This window comes from Macrobrachium rosenbergii, chromosome 47, assembly GCF_040412425.1.
Source record: "Macrobrachium rosenbergii isolate ZJJX-2024 chromosome 47, ASM4041242v1, whole genome shotgun sequence".
Classification (NCBI taxonomy): domain Eukaryota; kingdom Metazoa; phylum Arthropoda; class Malacostraca; order Decapoda; family Palaemonidae; genus Macrobrachium; species Macrobrachium rosenbergii.
Window position 1 is genome coordinate 11,660,950 of NC_089787.1, and position 21,180 is coordinate 11,682,129.

Below are 21,180 nucleotides of genomic sequence, written 5' to 3' on the forward strand. Positions count from 1 at the left end.
CTAGTAGTAGTTTTGGTTTTTCATGCAAAAGCTTCTATGCTCAAGTTTTAATCTCATCATGAGAATCTGTTAAGTCATAAAAAGTGGTATCTTCTTCTTGCAATTTACCTTTCATGCAAACCATATAAGATTTTATAATAATCCCATAAATCTTAGACATATAATGGGCTTAGAAAATCACATGAATAAGAATATAAGTATTTTGCTTAAATTAATTGTTGATAGACTTAATGATATCATTGATAATAGAAAAACAACTGTTATCACTGAAAATACCAGTAAAATACTAGAATCGATTCCTTTTCAGTGTCTCTCTTGGTAGCATTATTCACAGGCATGCCACATATCTAATGATGAAATCTGGCTTATCAAATAAGCCTTTATTCGGAATATCGAGTAATTATATGAAATATAAAGATGATATTAGGACACATAGCATTTGACCAACCAACATTAAGTTTCCGACTGCTTGCAAGTTCACTGTTACTAGATAAAAAAAGAAGTTAATTGGAGGTAAGTTCATTTTTCATTTGCTTCCTTTTTAAGGCCACTAATCATCTACCTAAGTGTCATGTCATCTTTTTATACATCTTTTTAACCTTGTTCTCGTTTCATTCATGTACTTTTGACAAGCGATCCGTTTTCAAAAAATTCTTTGTTGTTAAGCACCTCACTGGTACTCTTCGGAACCTGCAACCAGCTGAAACCTACGAAGGATGAAGGCTTTCTGCATCAATTTAAGATCATCCAGAGGGATGTTTGCCTTTCCTAAACACCTGGAAACATTCCTCAGACCTGATGCGTCCCCTCAAAAGTTTTTCTAAGAACCTTTAAGAAAGAAACTCAAGCCGTGTTTATATGTGCATTCCAACGAAGGTTATTTGAGAGGCAAACTATGTCAAGAAAGGCGTGTTACTTTACCTTGGATCTGTTTACTCTTCTTCTTCAAAAAGTTTTACGGCAAGAACGCCACCAGGAGGACTGGATGTCCTGGAGAAGGAAAGGCGGAAATATTAACAAGTATTCAGACTTTTCGTCCTTCCTCCCCTTTCGTCTTCGAAGGAGGAGGTTTTAGTTTGGCTTCACATTATCCCCCATCTTAGGCTTATTGCTGAGATGCGAATGGTGAGATTGTGGTCACATTTTAAAAGCCTCCCTCACTGTTAGACTGGACGTGCCTATTCCGTGAATCGCATTACTTAGTCATCACAGTATTTCGAACATTTACATGCAGGCCTCAAAATTCTTAATCTTTTTCACGGTAACAGTAAATTACATCAGAAAATGTTATATATGTACTCTCTAAGTATCACTCAGGAACCAAATTTAAATTCGATACACAGTTTTGAATTACAAACAGAGTTATATTACTTATTCTGTCAAATTTATTCTGTTTCTTTCCATATTATTTCATTATTTCTACTATCTGATGCATTTTCACAGTTATAAATTGTTCATAAGAAAATTTAATTACTTGATACTACACTTTCTTTTTGAGGTAAGGGGGTGCGGAATTGAGACACATATTAAGCATATTTTTTTTTTAGGATTCTCCTTGGATGTCTATCAACAGTCACCAAGTAATCTTCATGACAGCGTTTATACAAGTATTTACGTACGAATATATGCGAATAAATTGCTTTACTTTTTATTGACTTCGAATCCCTCCTTATTGTTTGTCCTTCATCTGTTTTATTCCAGTCTCGGTAAACCTTTTAGAAACAAGTTCATGCTGTTATTGGCTGGTGAAGTGAAAACTGCAATTTGTTGTATTTAATTTTACATGGCTACTTAATGAAATAAATGAAATTTAGACAAATAATGGTTTGGCCATGTGGAGAGAACGAGGGAGGACGGGTGGGTGAAAGGAAGGAAGGTGTCACTGGGATGTGACAGGAGAAAACAGGAGAGGAAGACCTTTTAGAAGGAAAGTCTGGGGAGTTGGGGTGCAAGCGGTCTTGGAAAGGAAGGGTCGGGATGTCCAGGAAGCACCAATGAGTGCAAGAGAGGTGGAAAACAATGCAGAGTGTGGACCTGTTAAGCAATGCTAGGTTTGGTCTGTAATTGGAAAGGTAACCACCAAAAACTGAAATACGCTGTCAGCACACAGGTTGTTTGAACATCCACGTTAGAGTATGTAGGGCTAGCAACGTCATCCCATAAATACATGCTAAAATGTTATATATATATATATATATATATATATATATATATATATATATATATATATATATATATATATATATATATATATATATATATATATCGGTAGATTCTGAGGATATACTGTAGGTCAGAATACAGTGTATACTTATTTTATTACTGATCATTTCTTGAAAAATACTAAACGTAAAAGTGTGTAAAGGAACTGTGTTTGCTGTAATAGATAAATAATTCTGGTTTTTATAGTAATCCCCTTTTCTGTATTGCAATCGTGTCCTTTAAGGTCGGCATTCGTTAATAATGTAAATAATACTAAAAGCGTAAATTTTGTGTTTATGAAACATAAAACTTCTATTTTAATATAAAAATTGTTTGTTTAATGTAGTACTGGTATTATTAAATATCTCTATAACTTTTTTCTTAATTAATATGAAATATTACGTTTGCTTCGAACTCGCCCTGAAAATCTGATGATATAGTATTTTGTTATAAAAACAAAATGTATTCTAATCATTATATTTTCAAGTTTTACAAGGATAAAATATTATGTTGTTAATATTATTTTATATTATATTTATTTAATAGAGATATTAATCAAAACATGATAAAAGTGATACAATTCTTAAGCGTCGATCATTTCTCATTACAGGAACCAGGACAAAACATTATTGGAACATGACGAATAACAACAGTGGTCACTGGTCAGTGGGTCTGGGTCCGGCTGTCAAAGAACCTGAAAATTGTCGATAATATATCATATTGGTATGTCACACGTAAGCCGCTTTAAATATATTATCATAGTATATCTTTATGCGTAAACTATCTCTAGAGGAGGGCCATTAATTCCCTTTCTAATTCCGTCTGCATCACTAGAAACGAGAGAAAAGTTTTTGGTCTTAATGTCCTGTTGTGGTTTGCCTTTTTGTTTTTTTGTCACTTCCGTAGTTAATCGGGTACTGTATGTCTCTCACACCTTCTGCTGGATTAGCTTCTTGTATTTGCATATTTCACGATTCTGTGGTGAGATTAGGAAGTGCTGGACTCAAATACTGTGGACGCTGAGGATTTTTGTCTATCTGATGGGAGTCCTCGTTACTGGGAAGTCTAGCTATCCTGGGCTAGACTGACGCCCAAGGTTAAGTTCAACTGATTGTCAGACTGGATGAGGTGTCCACAGCTTATTTTACCTGAGTAGTGTTATGGTGAGCCATTTTGGTAGAACTATAGTAGCTTAGAAGTGTGTGAACATACTGCCTCTAACACAACTTTTCTAAAATTTTTTGGTTTCTAAATGTGAAACCATTTACCTTTAATTTTTGGCGCTCGATATAAATTAACCTGTAATTAACCCGGAAGTTTATCCAATCTATTTCCTAATCTTCGCAAGACAGAGCACGGGTATATACGTCTGTTGCGAACGGTTCATATCCCGTCCGGCAAAATAATGTACTTATTAAATCTTGGTATTTAAGTATCATAAAACACTAGCGAAGGACATTCCATTTGGCGGACAATCCCAGATGCATTCTGCCAATATCAGAAATTAAAAGTGTAAAAAACCGGTTGAAAAGGATAAAAACAGGCATGTAGAGCTAATATAGTATTTTGACCTTTAAAATTTGGAGAATGGCGACTTCTATAGCCACAGTTAGTATTTTATACGGTAATTCTGAGCCGGCTGTCTGCAGTGAGCTAGCCTATGGCAATTGACGTTTTCCTATGTTATTTGACGTGCTGAACAAGAATTTAAAATAACAATTTGGTTTCAGGCTGTAACTAAAATGTAATTGACCCTTGAAAACTGCAACTCTGCAGTGTGGGTCGCATTTTGCTCAAGGGTAAAATACAAAATAGCATAAGCCTGCCGGCAAAATGTTTTAAATTCGTGTAAAGCAAGCAAAAATGACAACACAGAAAAATGTCAATTACCATAGTCTTTTGGACACTATTCATTGCTTGCGACCGGGGTTGAAGAAACTTAACAGGCAAACAATGCTGCCATCTTGGGTTACGTAACCACTAGGGAGCCATATGTTGGGAGATGGGGTTAACTGCACAAAATACAAGTTGGTAAAGTGACGTGGGACTTACGTAGAGACGTGGCGGTAAATAACAGTTACCCAAAAAAATAACACTTCCATATAAAAAACACTCTGGTAAATCTATATATTAGCTCCGCGCCTGTTTTTACCTTTTCACCTGGTTTTTCTACACTTTTAGGGATTCTGATACTGGCGATCTGTTTGTTGTCGTTCCAAATGGAATGTCCCTTCGGCGGTTTAGTACTGGCCCAGGGTGTTGGGTACCCATAAAGTTAAAAAGTTAATGCACTTGCCGGATGGGATATGAACCATTCCAGACATCAAAATGCTCTGTCTTGTGAAGATCGCGTATGGAAACCCCTTGTTGGATGGACTTCACAGGTTAATTACACTCGAGCCCAAAAATTAAAGGTAAATTCATAATTAACAACCAAAAACTGTAGAAAAGTTAAGTTAGAAGGCAGTTGCAACCGTGGGAGCTACCATATAGTTCTACCCTCTCTGTCAGGGGCATTGGGTGAACTGAAAGCTCCCCTGTATATCGGCGCGTGCGTGAAAAGTGTCTTTGGAGCGGCTCCCACTGTCCATTTATTCTGCCTTTTTTTATGCTTCTTTTTTGTGTTCCAAATGGCATATGTAACAGGAAACACAACAGTTTAGGTGCAAACCTTTTCCCAACATTTATAAACCCAGAACCCCAGATTCAACGGGTCCCCCTTGAATTAGCTATTCTCAAAATGTTTTCACCCACCCAAAACCCAGATTCCCAACAGGTCCCTCTTACCAAAGTTGGCTACATTTCTAAGGTAAATTACAGCTCAGTTACTTTTGGCCAGCTTTAAAATATTACCTTGAATTTTTGTTCATAAAGTTCTATAGAAAAACGTCAATGCCATGACTAGCTACCACGGACAGCCGGCTAAGATCTACCTTTTATACTTGCCCATAATTACTAATGTTCTTTCATAGTTTTTTGGTAAAGTTTTACTTCAACCAGAATGGTATTCCTGGGTCGAAACTGCGGTTCGTATGTTAAAATGTGTGTTGTGAATGATCTGACGTTTCAGTAGAAAGCAAGTAGGTTGAAGAGGTACCAGATCCCCCTTTCATTCTACAAGTATGGGGAACCTCAGAGGAGTATCCTAGATTTTGGATGGGGAAAATACAAAATGAATAAAATTCAGGGGTGTGGTCTAACCTAACCTAACCTAACATAATGTCTGGGACCTTACCCGGTATGGGCCCTCCCTTACCCCCCACCCCACCACCTAACCTCACCCAGGGCACTGTAAATTAAAGTGAATAATAAGACTGCAGATTTGGTTTAGGTAGTATGTAGGACAAGGTATAACGGTTGTATATGTTAATACAATCCCCAGCTGACAAATGGTATAGAATGGAAGTTGCTCAGTGTGTTTTGAATTCTCCAAAAAACAGTAATTGGTCAATAATTGTTTTTTTTTTTTTTTTTTTTTGATAAAACTGTTGTAGTCTTGTTCCCGTGTATTTTTGTGAAGCTTGCCTGTAATTACTGACACAATTTTTATATTTCCTTGAACATACATACATGATTGGTGTAGGTATTTTCATTTTTTTTATTACATTGATCCAGAATTAAAGATATTTTTGAAATGAATCTTACCTGTCAATTATGATAGTTGAAATTCCTGCATCAGGCAGGAGGACAATAGTGTATTATAATTAAAAATTTAACAATCATTTAGTTTAAACTGTCTGTTGACCCATCCCTTTCAGGTGATTCAAACGTCTATTGTTTACCATTCAATTTTTTTTCTCTGGATTTTGGGTTTGGCTTGTCGTGGTGTTTGTCATCATTTAGGATGTCTTCCAAAGAGAATAAAGACAACTTGTTTCTAGTCTGTAAGGAAAGAGGATGTAATACCCAGCTTTACTCCTCAGTTTACAATGGATTATTCTTTATTCTCTTAGTAATCACTGTGATCAGTGTATTAATTGGCCAGATGAGACAAAGAGTGTTTAATTGAAAATATAAACAGATGAGAGAAGCAGATAATAAGAAAGATAAAAAAAAAATTCCAACACTAGGGCAGGAAGTGAAGATAGGAGTAAGAGTTCCTCATCTTTTCACAAAATGTCAGACAGTAAGTCTTCCTGCTCACCCTGTTTTCCTAGTAATGTTTCTCCATCAAAATTAATTCTCCTTCCAAAGCTTCCTGTATCATTCTAGACATATACAGTAGTAGCTAGTTTTAGAGTTACCTTTGAAAGTTTATGGGGGCTAACTTCCTCAACGATTGCTGCATTATTGGCTTAGTTTAATTGTCCTTTTTCAGGTTACCCCCTTCTGGCAGTGAAAGTGCCAGTGTCCTCCCTCCCTGTTAGCCATACCTTAGCCACGCCCAGTGATGCTCCCCCTACTGTTGGAGGTACAGGGAAACAGAGTATGTCTGGGAATGGAAGCGGTTTGTGGTTGTTGTTGTCTTCCTGTGGCCAACCTGGTGCATGCTGCGTACATGGTGGTGCTTGGTCACCCAAAGTTAAGCGCACTCACTCAATATCTGATTCCATTTCCCCTAGGCCCTACCTGGAGGCCAAGTACTTGTAGCGATCCTTTTCCAGGATCTCACTGTGGTCCTGCAAGAGGATTAGGTGTTCTCTCCGAGGTGATTGCCTAACACCGGGAGCTCTCCTCGCACCCGGTGCTCACATGCTGCTGGCTGCTCACCTGACTCCAGGGAGCTCACCTGGCACAAGGTGCTTGCCTGACTCCAGGTGCTCACCTGATTTGGGGAGCTTGCCTGTCTCTGGGTATTTGCCAGGCATTTGTGTCCTTGGTCTCCCGGGTGATCTGGTTATGCTGGTTTGTCTTCACTCCCTTTATCTGACGTGAGGGAGGTTTGTGCAAGTAGCCATGATCAGCTGTGTGAACACATCTGTTCCCCACGTTCACCTTCCTTTCTCAGGTGTTCTCTTCATTTGAGACTTCGTAATATAGCACTACTTGCTCTCATAGATTGCAAAAGTAAGAGATCATATGTTCTCCTTGTTCTGTCTCACGATAGCTGTTGGCGACGTTTAAGGCTTGGGCGCCACATAGTTCCCCTTCTCATTGGGTGTCGTGCTTCCAGTCTCATTCTCCTTCTTTGGCACCTCAGGCTGCTCCTGAGCATTCTAAACATTTTCTTGTACCACTTATGACATTGTTTTACCATGAACTGCTTCCCAGCCATTGAGGCAGCTTTTGAGGTACATGCTCTCAGGCCACTTTTAGTCACTTTTGGTTGCTTCTTCAGTGCCGATGATGGACGTATTCGACTGTTAGACAAGCAGATCCTTTTTCTTTGATTGCCACTGTCTCAGTAGTAGAACAGACTGGATTGTCTTGCCTTTCTTCAGATTCTTTTATGTTGGCTCATATGTCAGTTTTAGTTTTACCTTCCACTGAACTCTGTGTCAGTGCAGGATAGTGTTGAGTACAGGAAAGCTTCTGTTTCCTGCACAGATGATTCTTTTTCTCCAAGGCCCAAGACAGTGCCAACTAATCCTGTGGTATGGAGCAGTTTTGTTTTCTAATTAAGTAATTTTTAGAGTTGAAATTCCTTTCATCTTTGGAAGCAGGGGTTTCTAATGTCGCTACCCATTCTTCCCCAGGATTTCCTTCTAGAAGAGAAGGTAGAGTTATCAGCTTCTTAGAGATTAAGGTCTGTGCCAGCTATTTTCAAGGTGCTTTGGTGGCTTCTTGAGAGAGCTTTTTTGGCACCAGGCTCTGTCTCTCAAACATTTGGGTGTGACACTGTTGCCAAGTTATTAGCCATGTTTATTCACACATCAGGGATCAAGAGTACATGCCTAATCTGTCTGCTCATTCTAGATTGCTGTCCCCTTTGGTGCCTCACTGTGCTGGGCGTCACATTTGAGTTCTTGTTCTTTTCTGGTGGCACCACTCCTTACTAGATCCCCCTGTTTTGCACCTTGAACCCCTCACAGGTGTTGCAAGAGTGTCCGAGATGGCATTCTCCATGGATGCCATGTGTTCCTTTCCTGTCTCTGCATTTATTTGCTAGTTCTTTTCAGGTGCACTGAACAGGTTTTGAACCTGCACATTTTGAGGTTTGCTCCTGATCAGCCCGGTTCTTTCATCATCGGTGCTTCCAGCAATTTCAGCATTAGCGCCAGCCACCACAGCAGGTGCTACCTCTTTGGGTGCCAGTGCCTCATCGGGCGTTAACTGTCACATTGTCGGTGCTTCAGATGCTTTCATCGTTAACGCCAAGTGCCACTCAGCCACCAGCTTCTCCTTGGGCATTAATGGCTACATCATTGGTGCTTCAGACGTTTTAGGCGTTAGTGGCAGCCACCACAACATCAGTACTAAAGATGCTTTTGGCTTTGGTGCTGGCCACCTCATTTGGCACTGGCCGCCACATTGTCAGGGCTTAAGTCTCCTTCAGCATTGGCATCGTCCTCCATGTCATTGATGTGGGAGACTGCTAACATAGAGTTTTCTGCTTAAATAGAACATGTTCTGAATCCCTGGGCAAGTCCTTGCACTTCCTTTCAGTGCAAAGGTTGAGCATTAAGAACTTTGTTCTCTTCTCATTTCTTGAGTCTCTGCCTGAGACCATTGTAATTGTGACACCTGCTCATCCTTTACTGACAGATTTGGCTTTATACACCTATGTGAGTTTACCCTTCCTACCAACACTATAAGGAAAAGCTCCATATCCAGAAGTGAGATGTAGAGTTTCTTAAGCAAGGAACAGTGGAATTTGTTACAAAGTCGCCTCATGGCTTCTACAGTTGCCTTGTTTCTGGTATCGATGCTTTGGGGAAGATAGAGACTGGCACTGAATGCCTCATAACAAACCTTTTTTGTTTGCCTGGCTCTGATTCCATTGACTCTGGAGGTGACAAGTTTGGTTTTAGCAGTGATCCAGAGGAAGATTTGTTGCAGTCAGTAGACTTGCTGGATGCTAATTTCCATTTTTGCTTTTCCCGAAGTTTTTACAGGAATCCTGCCCTAGTTGGGCAAGTGGACTCGCCTGTTACTCCTCTTCTTAGACAACTTTCTGAGTCTAGTGGACAAGAGTTAATCTTGTAAATTAGTAGGTATGTGGAGAATACAGTCAAACCTCTTAAAACCGGCATTCTGTGGTCTGGAAACTCCTGTGGTTTGGCTCGATTTTGAATCAGCTGCCATTAGTTCATTGAGCGGCCACGAGGGCGGCACCACAGCAAAAATTTTGCCATATCTCTTTTGTTTTTATGAAAATAGTTGTTAGTAATAAAGAAGTGTGAAGTCAAATATGTTTTCGATATTAAATTTAAATGCATAAATATATTTTTTAAAGATTCCACTTGAGAAGGCTCTGCCAAGTCAAAACTTTTAATCAAAACAATGAGAGATTTGGCAACGCACGAATTCCTTACTCAGAGTGCTTGAAAGACCTCATTTCTTTTATGTAGCTATATACTTACCCGTTCGATATGCTACCCCAGAGATCTGATGATGCTAGAGGTAAGAAGCGAAACATAAATCTTTATAAATCTTTTATCTCTGCTAGAAAATGTTTCTATCCTTCCCTTTAGTTGGCAAATGTTTAGTGTATTTTCCTCAACATATGGCAGTGAGCTTTGTTTACTTTCTGACGGCGAATGTGCTGAGTGATTGCCGAAATTCATTCTTTATTTTTTGTCATCTCGTTACCCTCTACAGTCAAAATAAATGACAAAGAAACTAAAAGCAATAATTATGTAGATAGTAAATTTAGGAGATGAAAGTCACCGATAATATTCTGTAGATTCTGAGAAAAGTTTCAATGATTTACGGTTTAAGGCTAACTCGGGAATGTAAACTAAGAGTGTTAAACTACACTATTTTAAAGAAAATGATACAGTATGAAGTTATAAAATGATGAAGTGAAAATATAAGAGTAATAAAATGATAAAAAGAAATGATAAAAACTGGTGTTAGAACTTATCCAAGTAGTAGGCTAAGTCAGCAACTAGGCTATTTGTATGTGGAATTAGCTTGCAAGACTATGTATACATTTTTTAGGGGTGTATTCTATATTCCAGGTTTTTCTGTGGTCTGGTAGCATTTTCCCGAGATGTAACCTAGTACCGGAACCTTTCCCTGAAAAAAGCAGGACACCATATCTTAACAGCTAACAATAGAATTTTCTTGAAATAATCTCATTATGTTTCCCACATCCAAATTACTCTAGAGGTACGAATCCAATCTATGTAACCTAACCTAACCTAACCTAGGGGCATGGCAAAAAAACTGGGGCTGGTGCAACACATCTTAGGAATTTGCGGTCCTGCAGTGGCCTGGTCCCAAGGTTCCCTGATTTAAGAGGGTGGACTGTATATAAATACTCCAAATGGCTGTCTATGCTGGACAAATGGCTTCCCTAGAGAAACTGGAACCAAAATAAGGATGAGGCCAATCCAATTATTTCTGAAGAATCAATGGAATAAGAAATCAACCAATTTTCAAGAACTTCTGATCACCAGGGATTTAGAAGCCCTTGAGATGGTAGAATGATTGACCTCTTTGTTTATGAGGTTCCTCCCTCCAGTTGAAGAGCTCAGAGCTCACATGGTATTCAGGCATGTCGACTGAAAGTTGGAGTATGGTTGCAGCCAGCAGAAGTGTCAGGGGTTTGGTCTGCAGAGGAATGGGAGTTACGTATAAATTGGAGATGTTTACAGTGTAGATCCTTTTTGCATTGGAAGAGCCAGTGTAGGGTAAGAACTGGCTTACCTAAGTAATCAGTATTGTGGCTGACGTCCTTTCAAACGAGTAATTTATAGTTATTCCAAATTTTGAGGAAAGTCGTATGGAACACCTCTTATTCAGGAGCAGATCCTTCTGTCCAACAAAATAAGTCATAATAGTTATAATTATTAGGCCTATATTGCAATACACTCCCTGAACACCTGAATTTGCCCTTAATCCCACTAGCCTGAACAACTCTCAATTACCAATCCCACTATTGGGGAATTTTAACAGCCAGCATTACCAACGCTGCAGATCAAATCTTGTCACTTGAGCTACCAGAGCAAACAGTTGGCAACGCTGACACAGGTGTGCGCCGACACTCCCACTTTCGTCAATTGCTTTTTGTTCGTGCTGCTGGAAGGTTGTTTCCTTCTGCAGTGTGAGGTTTTAAACCTATTGCCTGACTTCTCTGTATTTTGGACTTGTGGTGAAGACCTGGATGGTATTACTGGTTTCTTATTCTGGATTTTTTGGATACCTTCGATGTGGAACGTCTTTTGGAATTGGACTCACTGGTTCCCGGTCTTGATTGGTCATCATGGACTCTTTCACCTTCTACTACCGCGCCTTCAGCTTCGACTTTGTCCTTGAGAGGTATACAAAGTTTTGTCAACCTGTGGATGCTGGAGCTCATCGCTTCTTCTTCCTGCCAGAGACGGATGAGTACCTTGAGACACGATAGACATTCTGTCAGGTATGTAGGAAGGTTAAGTGTGATTTGCAGACTCACTGCGGTGAATGTTCCGATTGGAAGGCACAAGAGACAGGGGATTACATTCGTCATCACAAGTCTTTGGCAAGTAAGGGCGGCAAACGTTGGTCAGATTCTTGTTGCCTCAAGTGTCTCAGGCTTCTGGTACAGATCAGTTGATGGATTTAGCGAGTTCAGAGGTAGTCAAACAGATAGAGGATAGGATTGATTGCAAGTAGTATGGAAAATTTAATAGCTAGTCTTCTTCAGCATTTCCCAGATAGGGATAGTAGTAGTGTTAGGATGTCTGATCCTTCTTCCTTAGCTCCCTTGCCTGTTCCAGAACCAGCCCTAACGGGTGCTGAGGGTAATGATAGAACTGCATTCATCTGAGTGGGTAGGGTCTGCCAGCCCCCTCGGCACGGAGCAGGCAGTGAAGGATCCCCCCCTCCCAACCCCCTTGTAGTATTGGTAAATTTAATGTTGATAATGTTTGTCAGGATCAAGATCTAGGTGTGATAAAGGAGGATAGGTCTGGGTGAGGTACTGAGGAGAAGGTATTATGGATGCAGAGTCATTCTCCTGGACGGGTTCTGGTTTTGGGTTCGAGTGGTTTTTGTGCTCTGGCAACAGTTTCACCTTCATCACTTCTTTTCAGTCTGGCTCAGTCTCAAGTCAGTGTTTCTGTTCTGGTGGTGCAGAATCCATCTGCCCTAGCTCCTAACTCACTTCCAACTGTTTCTGAATCTTCTACTGTAGTTTCCCCATTCTCTGTGTTTTCTACTCCTCCATCTAGTAAGGCAGATTCTGGTGTGTCCTTTTGGCTTCTACAAGTAGTTTGCAGGACCTGCAATTGGATGTCGTGGAATATAAGGGAGATTTTGTGGGTTTTTCGATGGTTACAGACCTATGGTGAGAGATTATTTTTTGAATGGTTTCTCTAACATTAGAGAGCATGTGACACAGTAGTGTCCAGAATTCATGTTGGATATGTTTCAGGATTATCGAGGGGGCGGATTCGGTGTACCTTCTGCCCTTTCATGCTAAGCTTTCTTCTGGGTTATCTGCCGCTTCATCTCCTGCTCCCACATTCTTTGTTGCTCCTCTTCGATCTTCTCCTCATCTGCTCCGGTCTTTCCTGCGGCTTCCCCAACTTCCGTTTCCCTCCTTCGACTCTTGGGTTTTCCTCTTATCAGGCAACCTTTTTTATGTGTCTGCTATCCCTCTGTCTTCTGCCTTTCCTTCCTCAGTACAGTTGGGTTATCTGTCGCTTTATCTCCTGCTCCCACATTCTCTGCTGCTCCTTTTTTTTTCAGTCTCCTCTTCGGCCCCCTCCTCTGCTCCGGTCTTTCCTGCGGCTTCCGCATCTTCCGTTTCCCCGCCTTCTTCGACTTTGGCTTTTCTCCTCTCAGGTAACTTTTTTTACGCATCTGCTATTCCTCTGCCTCCCGTCTTTCCTTCCTCAGTACAGTCTTCTCCGGTAGGAGGAGCTTCCGGACAGGTGAAAATGCAGTTTCGGCAGAATTTGGCCCCAGGTGTTTTATGTTCCATCCCTTCGGGTATGCACAACCCCTTGCTTCCGCAAGCGGCTTTTCCGGTAGCATCAGGTATTTCACAGGGTTTGCCTGTCATTTCCAGTTCGGGTTTGCGCTCTGTGGTTTTGGCAGGGCTTGCGGTACCTTCTTTGAGCGGCCCGCAGCTTTCATCGCCTGCATTTTCCATGGCGGTAAGTCCGAGGGTAACTTCTACCTCTTTCATTCTCCCTCCTTCTTCTTCATCATCTTCTGTCCCCCACAAGTGGTTTTGTTTGCACATCCTCCCCCAGGGTTTAGCAATGTGGGTTTGGCTACTCTCTCTTGTCTTCCCCCTGGTAATAATGGGGAATTGGCTCCGGGTTTTTCTCAGTTCAGCCTTCTCTTCTTCCCGGCATGTTTAACTACACGGATTCAGCTCTGGGTACCCGTTTAGGTGTGGGTCCGCAGCATTCTGGTTAGGATGGCCCGCTTGCGGACTCTTCATTGTTGTCCGGGCTTCATTCAGTTCCTCCTCCTTCATCGGACTTAGACCGTTCGGACATTGCGGAATAGTATTCTTATCCAGAGGTGCAGGAGATTCTGGCGGACTTAGAATGTTGTCTTGCCAGTAGTAGCGATTACGGATGTATGCATGAGTATGTTACTTCTTCGTACCCTCAAGTAAGAGCTCTGGACCTCCCAATTTCGTCAATTCAGTCTTTTTTTGGGGTCGGGGGGGGGAGGTTTTTTATGTCACTAAGCCAGCTCCTGCCTCTTTTTCATGTAGGCTGGTTTGGTTTGAACAGGTTAGACAGACTTTGGAGGAGGTGGACAGGCTCAACAGAACCCAATACTATAGCACAGAGTTCTGAGAGGGTGCAAAGAACGAAAAGCGTCTCTTCTTCCCCAATTTATATCGGGGAGTCTCAATACTGGCAGATTCGCTAAGTCGCTCCTGTCAGGTATTGCGGGGGAGAGTGGACTTTGGCTCTGGAAGTAATATGTCAGGTTCTCCAGAAGTGGCCAGCAAATGTGGACTTATTCGTGACATGATTAAACCATCGTCTTCTGGTTTATTTCTCACCAATGGTGGTCCCTTTGTCGATAGGCACCGATGTGACGTTACAAATTGGAATCACATGCAGGTGTATAGTCTTTCCTCCATCTGGTCTCATTCATCAGGTAATAGGGAGATTGTGGGAGAGTGTCAAGATGTCTATGACTCTAATAGCTCCCTGCTTGCCCTAACACGCTTGGTTTCCAGAATTCCTAGAGCTCCTTACGGAAGTTCCGATGTCCCTACCCATGCGAAAGTTCTTCTCAGACAACCGCACTCTCAACATTATCATCCAAACCCTTGTGTGCTGTACTTAGTTGCAGGGCAACTGTAGAAAGAGCATCTAGACTGTCCAGACTCCTTAAAGCAGTGGCTAGACAGCTTTCTTTCAGCTTGAGAAAGTCAACCCATAAGCCTTACCAGGTTCAGCTGGACAAGGTATAGAAGTTAGTGTCATAAGGAAGGTCATTCCATCTCAAGACCTTTCATAGCCAAAATGGATGATTTTCTTTTATTCCTTTGGAAAGTCAAGGGTCTTTTGTATTTGGCTATTGCTGACTACCGCTCAACGATTAGCGGTACAATTAGTTTCCACCTTCCTGAAATTTCTAGTAATAAGATAATTGATGATTTATTACGTTCTTTTAAGGTTGAACGTCCTGTCTTGCTGACTTGGGCCCCTCTGTGGGACTTGTTGGAAGTACTTAAATATTTTTCTTGTGTTCTCCTGCCTTTGAACCCATTGAAGCTATAACATTAAGACACTGACTAAGAGGTTGCTTTTTCTTACAGCTTTAGCTTCAGGTAGAGGGTTGGGCGAGCTTCAGGCAGTTTCTAGTTTGGGTTCCTATGCAAGAAATGATACGTATTTGTCTGTCTTCCTGAATTTGTGGCGAAGACAGGGTAGGAGGTTAAAACTCTGCTTCATTCACTTGAAGTTCTTTATCTGCAAGTGTTCATTACCGGCGATCCAGCGGAGATATCTTTGTCCGGTATGAGCATTAAAGTCTATTTATCGAAAGTTGAGAAACTCCCTCGGCTTCCGCGTACACTTCTTGTCTCTCTGCAGAATCCTTCCCGTCTGCTGTCAAAGAATGCGATTAGTTACTTTCGGAGGGAGGTGATTTCCCAGGCTTCTCAGGGTTCTTCTTCGTCGCCTTCAGCTTTGTATTTCCCCGACCGCACAGTATTTGGAGTATGTCCACTTCATCTTCCTTTCCAAGGAGTTATTCAGTGCCTTCTATTCTGGAGGAAGCTACTTGGAAATCCGTCTCGGTGTTTACTTCCTTTCCTTAAGAGACGTTTAATTCACCTCACAGCATGTAGCGGTGAAGTCTACTGTCTAGGGTGCGTTCATTTAGCTGAAGTGGTATTCGCTTAGTGCGGAGGTTCGGAGGGTTATTCTCTTAGTCCACGTGTAGCGTCGAAGTCTGTTATCTAGGGTGCGTTTATTTAGCTGAGGTGGTATTTGCTTAGTGCGGAGGTTCAGAGGGTTATTCTCTTAGTCCACGTGTAGCAGCAAAGTCTATTATCTAGGATGCATTCATTTAGCTGAGGTGGTATTCACTTAGTGAGGAGATTCTTAGGTTAACCAGATAGAGGAATTCCTTTTAGTCTTTAGAATTCTTGGGCAACAGTGACAGTATAATCACATGAACTTAGGTTTAGTACATTTTAAGTATCTTAGTCTTTGATAGTTTCCCTATGAGAGTCCAAAGGGGTGCTCTAGTAGGCTAGGCTCTTTCGTCAGCACTGAGATACTTCTTCGCTTGTCAGTCGTCAGGCCTTATTGCACCCAGATGGCGGAGGGTCAGCGGTTCGGCACACTGCTTCATTTCCCTCCATACATGAGAGGCTCTGAATAGCCACATGGGAGGTTCATCATACTCCTCCGTACATGAGGTTCTGAAGAACCACCTGGGAGGTCGACAGACCGAGACAGTACGGATCTGACGGGCGATCAAAGTACTCTCCAGCATGTCTCGTCACCAAAAGCATCGATTGATAAGGTGAGTGTATAACTAATTAGATATCCTATGCAGAGCAGATCGGTGAGCTGCCATCTCTGCAGTTGTAAAAAGGGGGTGTGCTGCAAACTTAGATGGTTCTCCTGGAGGGCCAGCAGCTCTGCACTCTGCCTCATTCTCCTCCATACATGAGAGATTCTGAAGAGCCACATGGGAGGTCGACGGACCAAGAGTGCTGACCTGACTGTTGATCAAAGTGCTCTCCAACATGTCTCTTCACTGAAAGCATTGATTGACATGGTGAGTGTATGACTAAATGGATATTTTGTGCAGAGCAGATTGGTGAGCTACCATCTCTGTGGTTGTCAAAAAGCTGGCAATAGAATTGATCCCTCCTCCAAATGTTGTTAATTGGGCTAATTCAGGTGTTCAGGGAGTGTATTGCAATATGAAGTTTTCATAATAAAACTTATATTTTGATACTTACCTTGAACACCTGAATGATTCCCACCCTCCTTTCCCCACATCAATTTTGACCTTGAATAAAGCAATTGACGACAGTGGGAGTGTCGGCGCACACCTGTGTCAGCGTTGCCAACCGTTTGTTATGGTAGCTCAAGTGACAAGATTTTACCTGCAACGTTAGTAACGCTGGCTGTTAAAATTCCCAATAGTGGGATTGGTAATTGAGAGTTGTTCAGGCTAGTGGGAGTAAGGGCGCATTCATGTGTTCGGGTAAGTATTACAATATTAGTTTTATTATGAAAACTTCATTTATCACCTAATGATCTTGGGTCTTTAGCAGTGTTGTTCCTTATTCTCCTTTTTTTATAGCTATGTATGCATTCCATCCTTTTTGTTGTGTGATACATGCTTTGTGCACTACTATCATGCAGCACTTTAGCATGGATTTGTCTGTGATCTGTTTTTTAGATATAGGCTATTACAAATAGTTGTGCTGTCAAATTGCCCTTCCTCAGATTCACCAGCTCAGCTAGCCATTCTGCCATTCACGTCAGTACCAGTTTGAAACTAATAGCTGAGCCCTTCCACTTGGCTTACTTAACTCCTGGCCAGTGGTCTAGTTGAAGTGCTTAATAATTAAGTGGCCTATTTCCCATAATCTCTGTCAGTTCTCATCACAGGTGGGTGCCTCCTATGTCATTCCTTGAATGGCCTAACTTGGGTAGTACCAAAGTTGTTTTATAGCATCCCTTCATAGGTCTGGAAATTTTTTTTTTTTTTTTTTTTTGTTCAACTTTTTTTTCAGCTGTGTTTACCTTCAATTTTCCCCCTTCATTAATGAAAACAGTCCACTATGGACAACCTTACGAGAGACAAAATAGGACTTGGATGACTGTCAAGTGTATTTAATGATTGTAAGACTTAGTGAAAGCTGCTTTTATTTGCTGTTTCATTTCCCTTCAAGCTATACATTCATACAGACTGATCAATTGACTCCCAATCAGTCTGTTTGTAGACCTGTACAAATCCAGTGCTGTTTCTTCTATCTCTCATTACTCTAACACTAATTCTTTTGTCCTTTTCTTCCACTGTCTGCAAGAAAACAAAGATTTTACCCTCTTGTGGCATCTGCTAGATCATTTTTTGCTGTTAATATTTCATTGGAAATAACATAATAGTGTTTGGCCTGTTAAATTGAGCAAAAGCAGGAAGATGCCTTTGTAAATCACTTTAGGCAGTCAAGTAAAGCAGATTCTACTTTTGACATCAGCTATCTGAAGTTAAAAAAAAAAAAAAACTGCTTGATTTATATGTTGTCATGTAGCTTATGTGCCATCATATGAACAGTTTGATTGGATTTGAGATAAGAGTTTGCTGCTTTTGTCCAGTTTTATAATATACATACACATACACAAGGAAAAATTATTTTGCTTTTCTTTATTCAATGACCAAAGATGCCTTGTATAAGATGAATTGTCCAATGTTCTTTGATTTGATCTGATCCAGTGGTTCTGAGAACTTATTCGTTGTTATGCACTTGGTGTATTTGCTGTTCATGCTGTTGTCATCTGGGATCTATTGTAGCTTAATGCTATTTGTAGTAGTCTGCAAAGATGTGTTGTAAGTCTTGGTAACAGCTGGTAGTTTGAACCATTGGGATATACTACATATCAAAAATGTTTGATTTTACTTGCTGCTTTTAGCATATAGCACTTATGTTTCAAGTTTAATTTTGGCATATGAAATTGTATAATCTGCTGTTTTTATATAAGTAACTTACCAAGTAATTATTACATAGCTATTAGTTTCATTTATTCACAGCAGCTTAAATTCAAATTTCGCAGTAGCGACATCTTTTTTCTGTGTAGGTGACAAGTCTTGCCCCCCTAATGAGAGAGTTATGTGTTAACATTGGGTGTTGGCAGCAGCTTTTCTTGTTTTTGCCAGTTATTTAACTGGCCTTCAGTGTTCAAGCCGAAAGTCGAGTAGCTTCAGCCAAAAGCTTTCAGGATGAGTTTTTTCCTTGTTTTGTCGTTACTAAATGGTGTCCAGTATATCAATTGTTCCCTTTTACAGCGAAAATTGCATTTAATTTTTTAACTGTCCTTTGCCAAGTGGCGTACTATAATGTAAACATTGGTTCGTTGTCGAACCGATGTTTCGTTCATACTGAACTGATTTTTTGATAATGAATACCTCTACAGTATTGAATTCACAATCTTTGTTTTAACTCACCTTTACAACAAGTAATGTAATAATGTAAAGTGTTGCCGAGTAACGTGATAAAGTAAACTTTGCATTTGCTACCATCTTTATTGAGTAGCATAATAAAACGTAAACATTGTGTTCGCTACAAGGACCGATATTATCGGTAATGATTCTGTATATCTCCGCAAATCTCAAATAATGTTTGTTAGGAGTTGAGATTTGTCTGTATGATAGTACTCTGTGCACTTTAAAGAATTAATTAAACATCACCTTATTACACTTTCCTTTACAGAGAACTGAAAACGTGTAAGGGTGGAACATAGTTAGGAGAGAAATTGTGCATTTTTGGTTGCATTGGGCTTTTTGGAAGAACTGATGTTCTTGGCAGCCGAGGATCGGCTCCGAATGCCCAGGAGCGCTCACCAGCTCCTGATTTCTTAGGTTATGAACTACTAGCCCACTTGACACCCAGTCACCTGTCGCCATCCACTCCTGGGAGCACCCAGCACCAGCTCCTAATTGTCTGGTGCCTACTCTTCCAAAATCCAATTTTTTCTCTCCTGCTACTAGCCCTCTAATTTTTTTTCTTCTTGTTCCCGTGCCTGGCTCCCTCGCTTCCTTCCCATGCCATTGCCAGTCTTGTGTCTAGGTTAACAGAAGATAGACAGAAAGTCCCTGTCAAACTCCCCTAAACCTGGGAGGAGGGGTACTGGAAGTCCAAGGGAGGTTGGGGGGTTACACACGGGTAGTCGCCCCTCAGTCAAGCCTGTTGCCGGTCCCAGGTGTTGACAGGCAGCACTGGAAAGGCATTTTACTGGATGTGTAGTGGAGAGGAAGTGGCTATCCAGCCCTATCAGATCTCCTGAACCCGGTCCCTATCAGACTCCCCTAAACCTGGGAGGAGGCATACTGTTGGTCCATGGGAGTCCAAAGGGTTATTTTTTGCCCACAGTTGGTTGCTTCCTCAGCCGAACCTGTCACTGTTTCCCAGGTATCAGTCGATAACCACTGGAAAGGAGTACAAGTGGACCCTCCCAACTTTTCTTCCAGTGGATCAGACTCTTGAGTCTTAAGGCTGCAGCTGGCATTTCCAGGATATTCCAGGCCATTGAAAAGGCTCGCGATGGAGGATCAGATTCCCTTGATCCCTTGTAAGCACCATAGGGACCAGGAGCCCTCTTGTAGTTTTTGGGACGGCACAGAGCTCCCAGTGGATACCGAGCTCCCAGTGGCTCCAAACGCCCAATGGCCTCTAAACGCCAGGTGGATCCCAGATGTCCAAAGGGAGCAGGTCGTCTCATGGGATCAAAGTGCCCAGTGCGATCCAAGCATCCAGGGGGACCTGATGGATCCAAGTGTCCAGTGGGATCTGATGGATCCAAGTGTCCAGTGGGATCCGATGGATCCAAGCGCCCAGTGGGATCCGAGGATTCAAGCATGTAGTAGGATCCAAGGGATCTGAGCACCAACCTGTTGTGTCGGTGCCAGTTCCTCTTTGATTCGGCACTTGAATTTTGAGGACACGCCAATTCTCATTGAACAGGGACCAAGTCTACCTGTGGACAAGACTTATGGGTCAGAGTTGTTGAGTTGCAGAAGGAAGCTCCCTCCTTTGGGCTATTTTCTAGCCATCCAAGTATCTGTCAAGGTTGAGAATGGCTTTCGTTTAAAAGGAGCAAGACAAGTGTCTTTTTGTCTTTCCCCTCACTTTAGTGCCTCGTCAGATCTAGACTTTCTTGTCAAGATTGTTGTTAATCCTAATTTTCTGGACTGACATCAGGAGCACTGGCCAAAGTCCTCCTGTCAACTATTAGTTGCATCTCTCGGATTTTCGAGTTTTTCCATCTGCAAAGATTCTATGCTTTCAGACAATATGAGAGTTTTGCCCTCTTTTCTCCCTTTGTGCCTGGGACATTAGTAGTGAGCCTACTCTAGCTCTGGCGCCCACGAGTCGTTGGCCAGATTGGACAGACCTAATAGGACTTTTGCAATGTGTCCTCCAATTTTCCTTCAGTTCCAAGGTTTCAGGTGAAGACTGAATGCGTAAGCCTTTTGGCTCTTCACTCTGCGGAAGATTTACATGTTGACAGTTGCTGTTCTCTACTTCCTGTCAGTGGTAAAAGCTACCTTCTTCTCATGGTCTTCTTGCAGTTTCGTTCTTTGTTGAACAACCTTTCCTGTAAGGTCCCAATTCCTGTTTACCTGGACCCTTTCCCGAGCTCCTGACGCCACTTCCTAGTGCCTGGCACACTCATCTGAGCGCCTGGCACCTGGAGTAGAGCAGCCGTCATTATATCTCTAGTG

At 41.5% G+C, this 21,180-nt stretch overlaps 1 long non-coding RNA gene across 1 annotated transcript in view; it reads left to right on the forward strand.

Moving 5' to 3' along the window:
* The first annotated feature begins 2,811 nt into the window (after positions 1-2,811).
* The window catches only part of LOC136830544 (uncharacterized), a 35,039-nt gene continuing 16,670 nt past the window's right edge, over positions 2,812-21,180 (forward strand). The window contains exon 1 of the long non-coding RNA XR_010850651.1: positions 2,812-2,925. This is a non-coding gene — a long non-coding RNA (uncharacterized lncRNA). The remainder of the gene's footprint in view (positions 2,926-21,180) is intronic.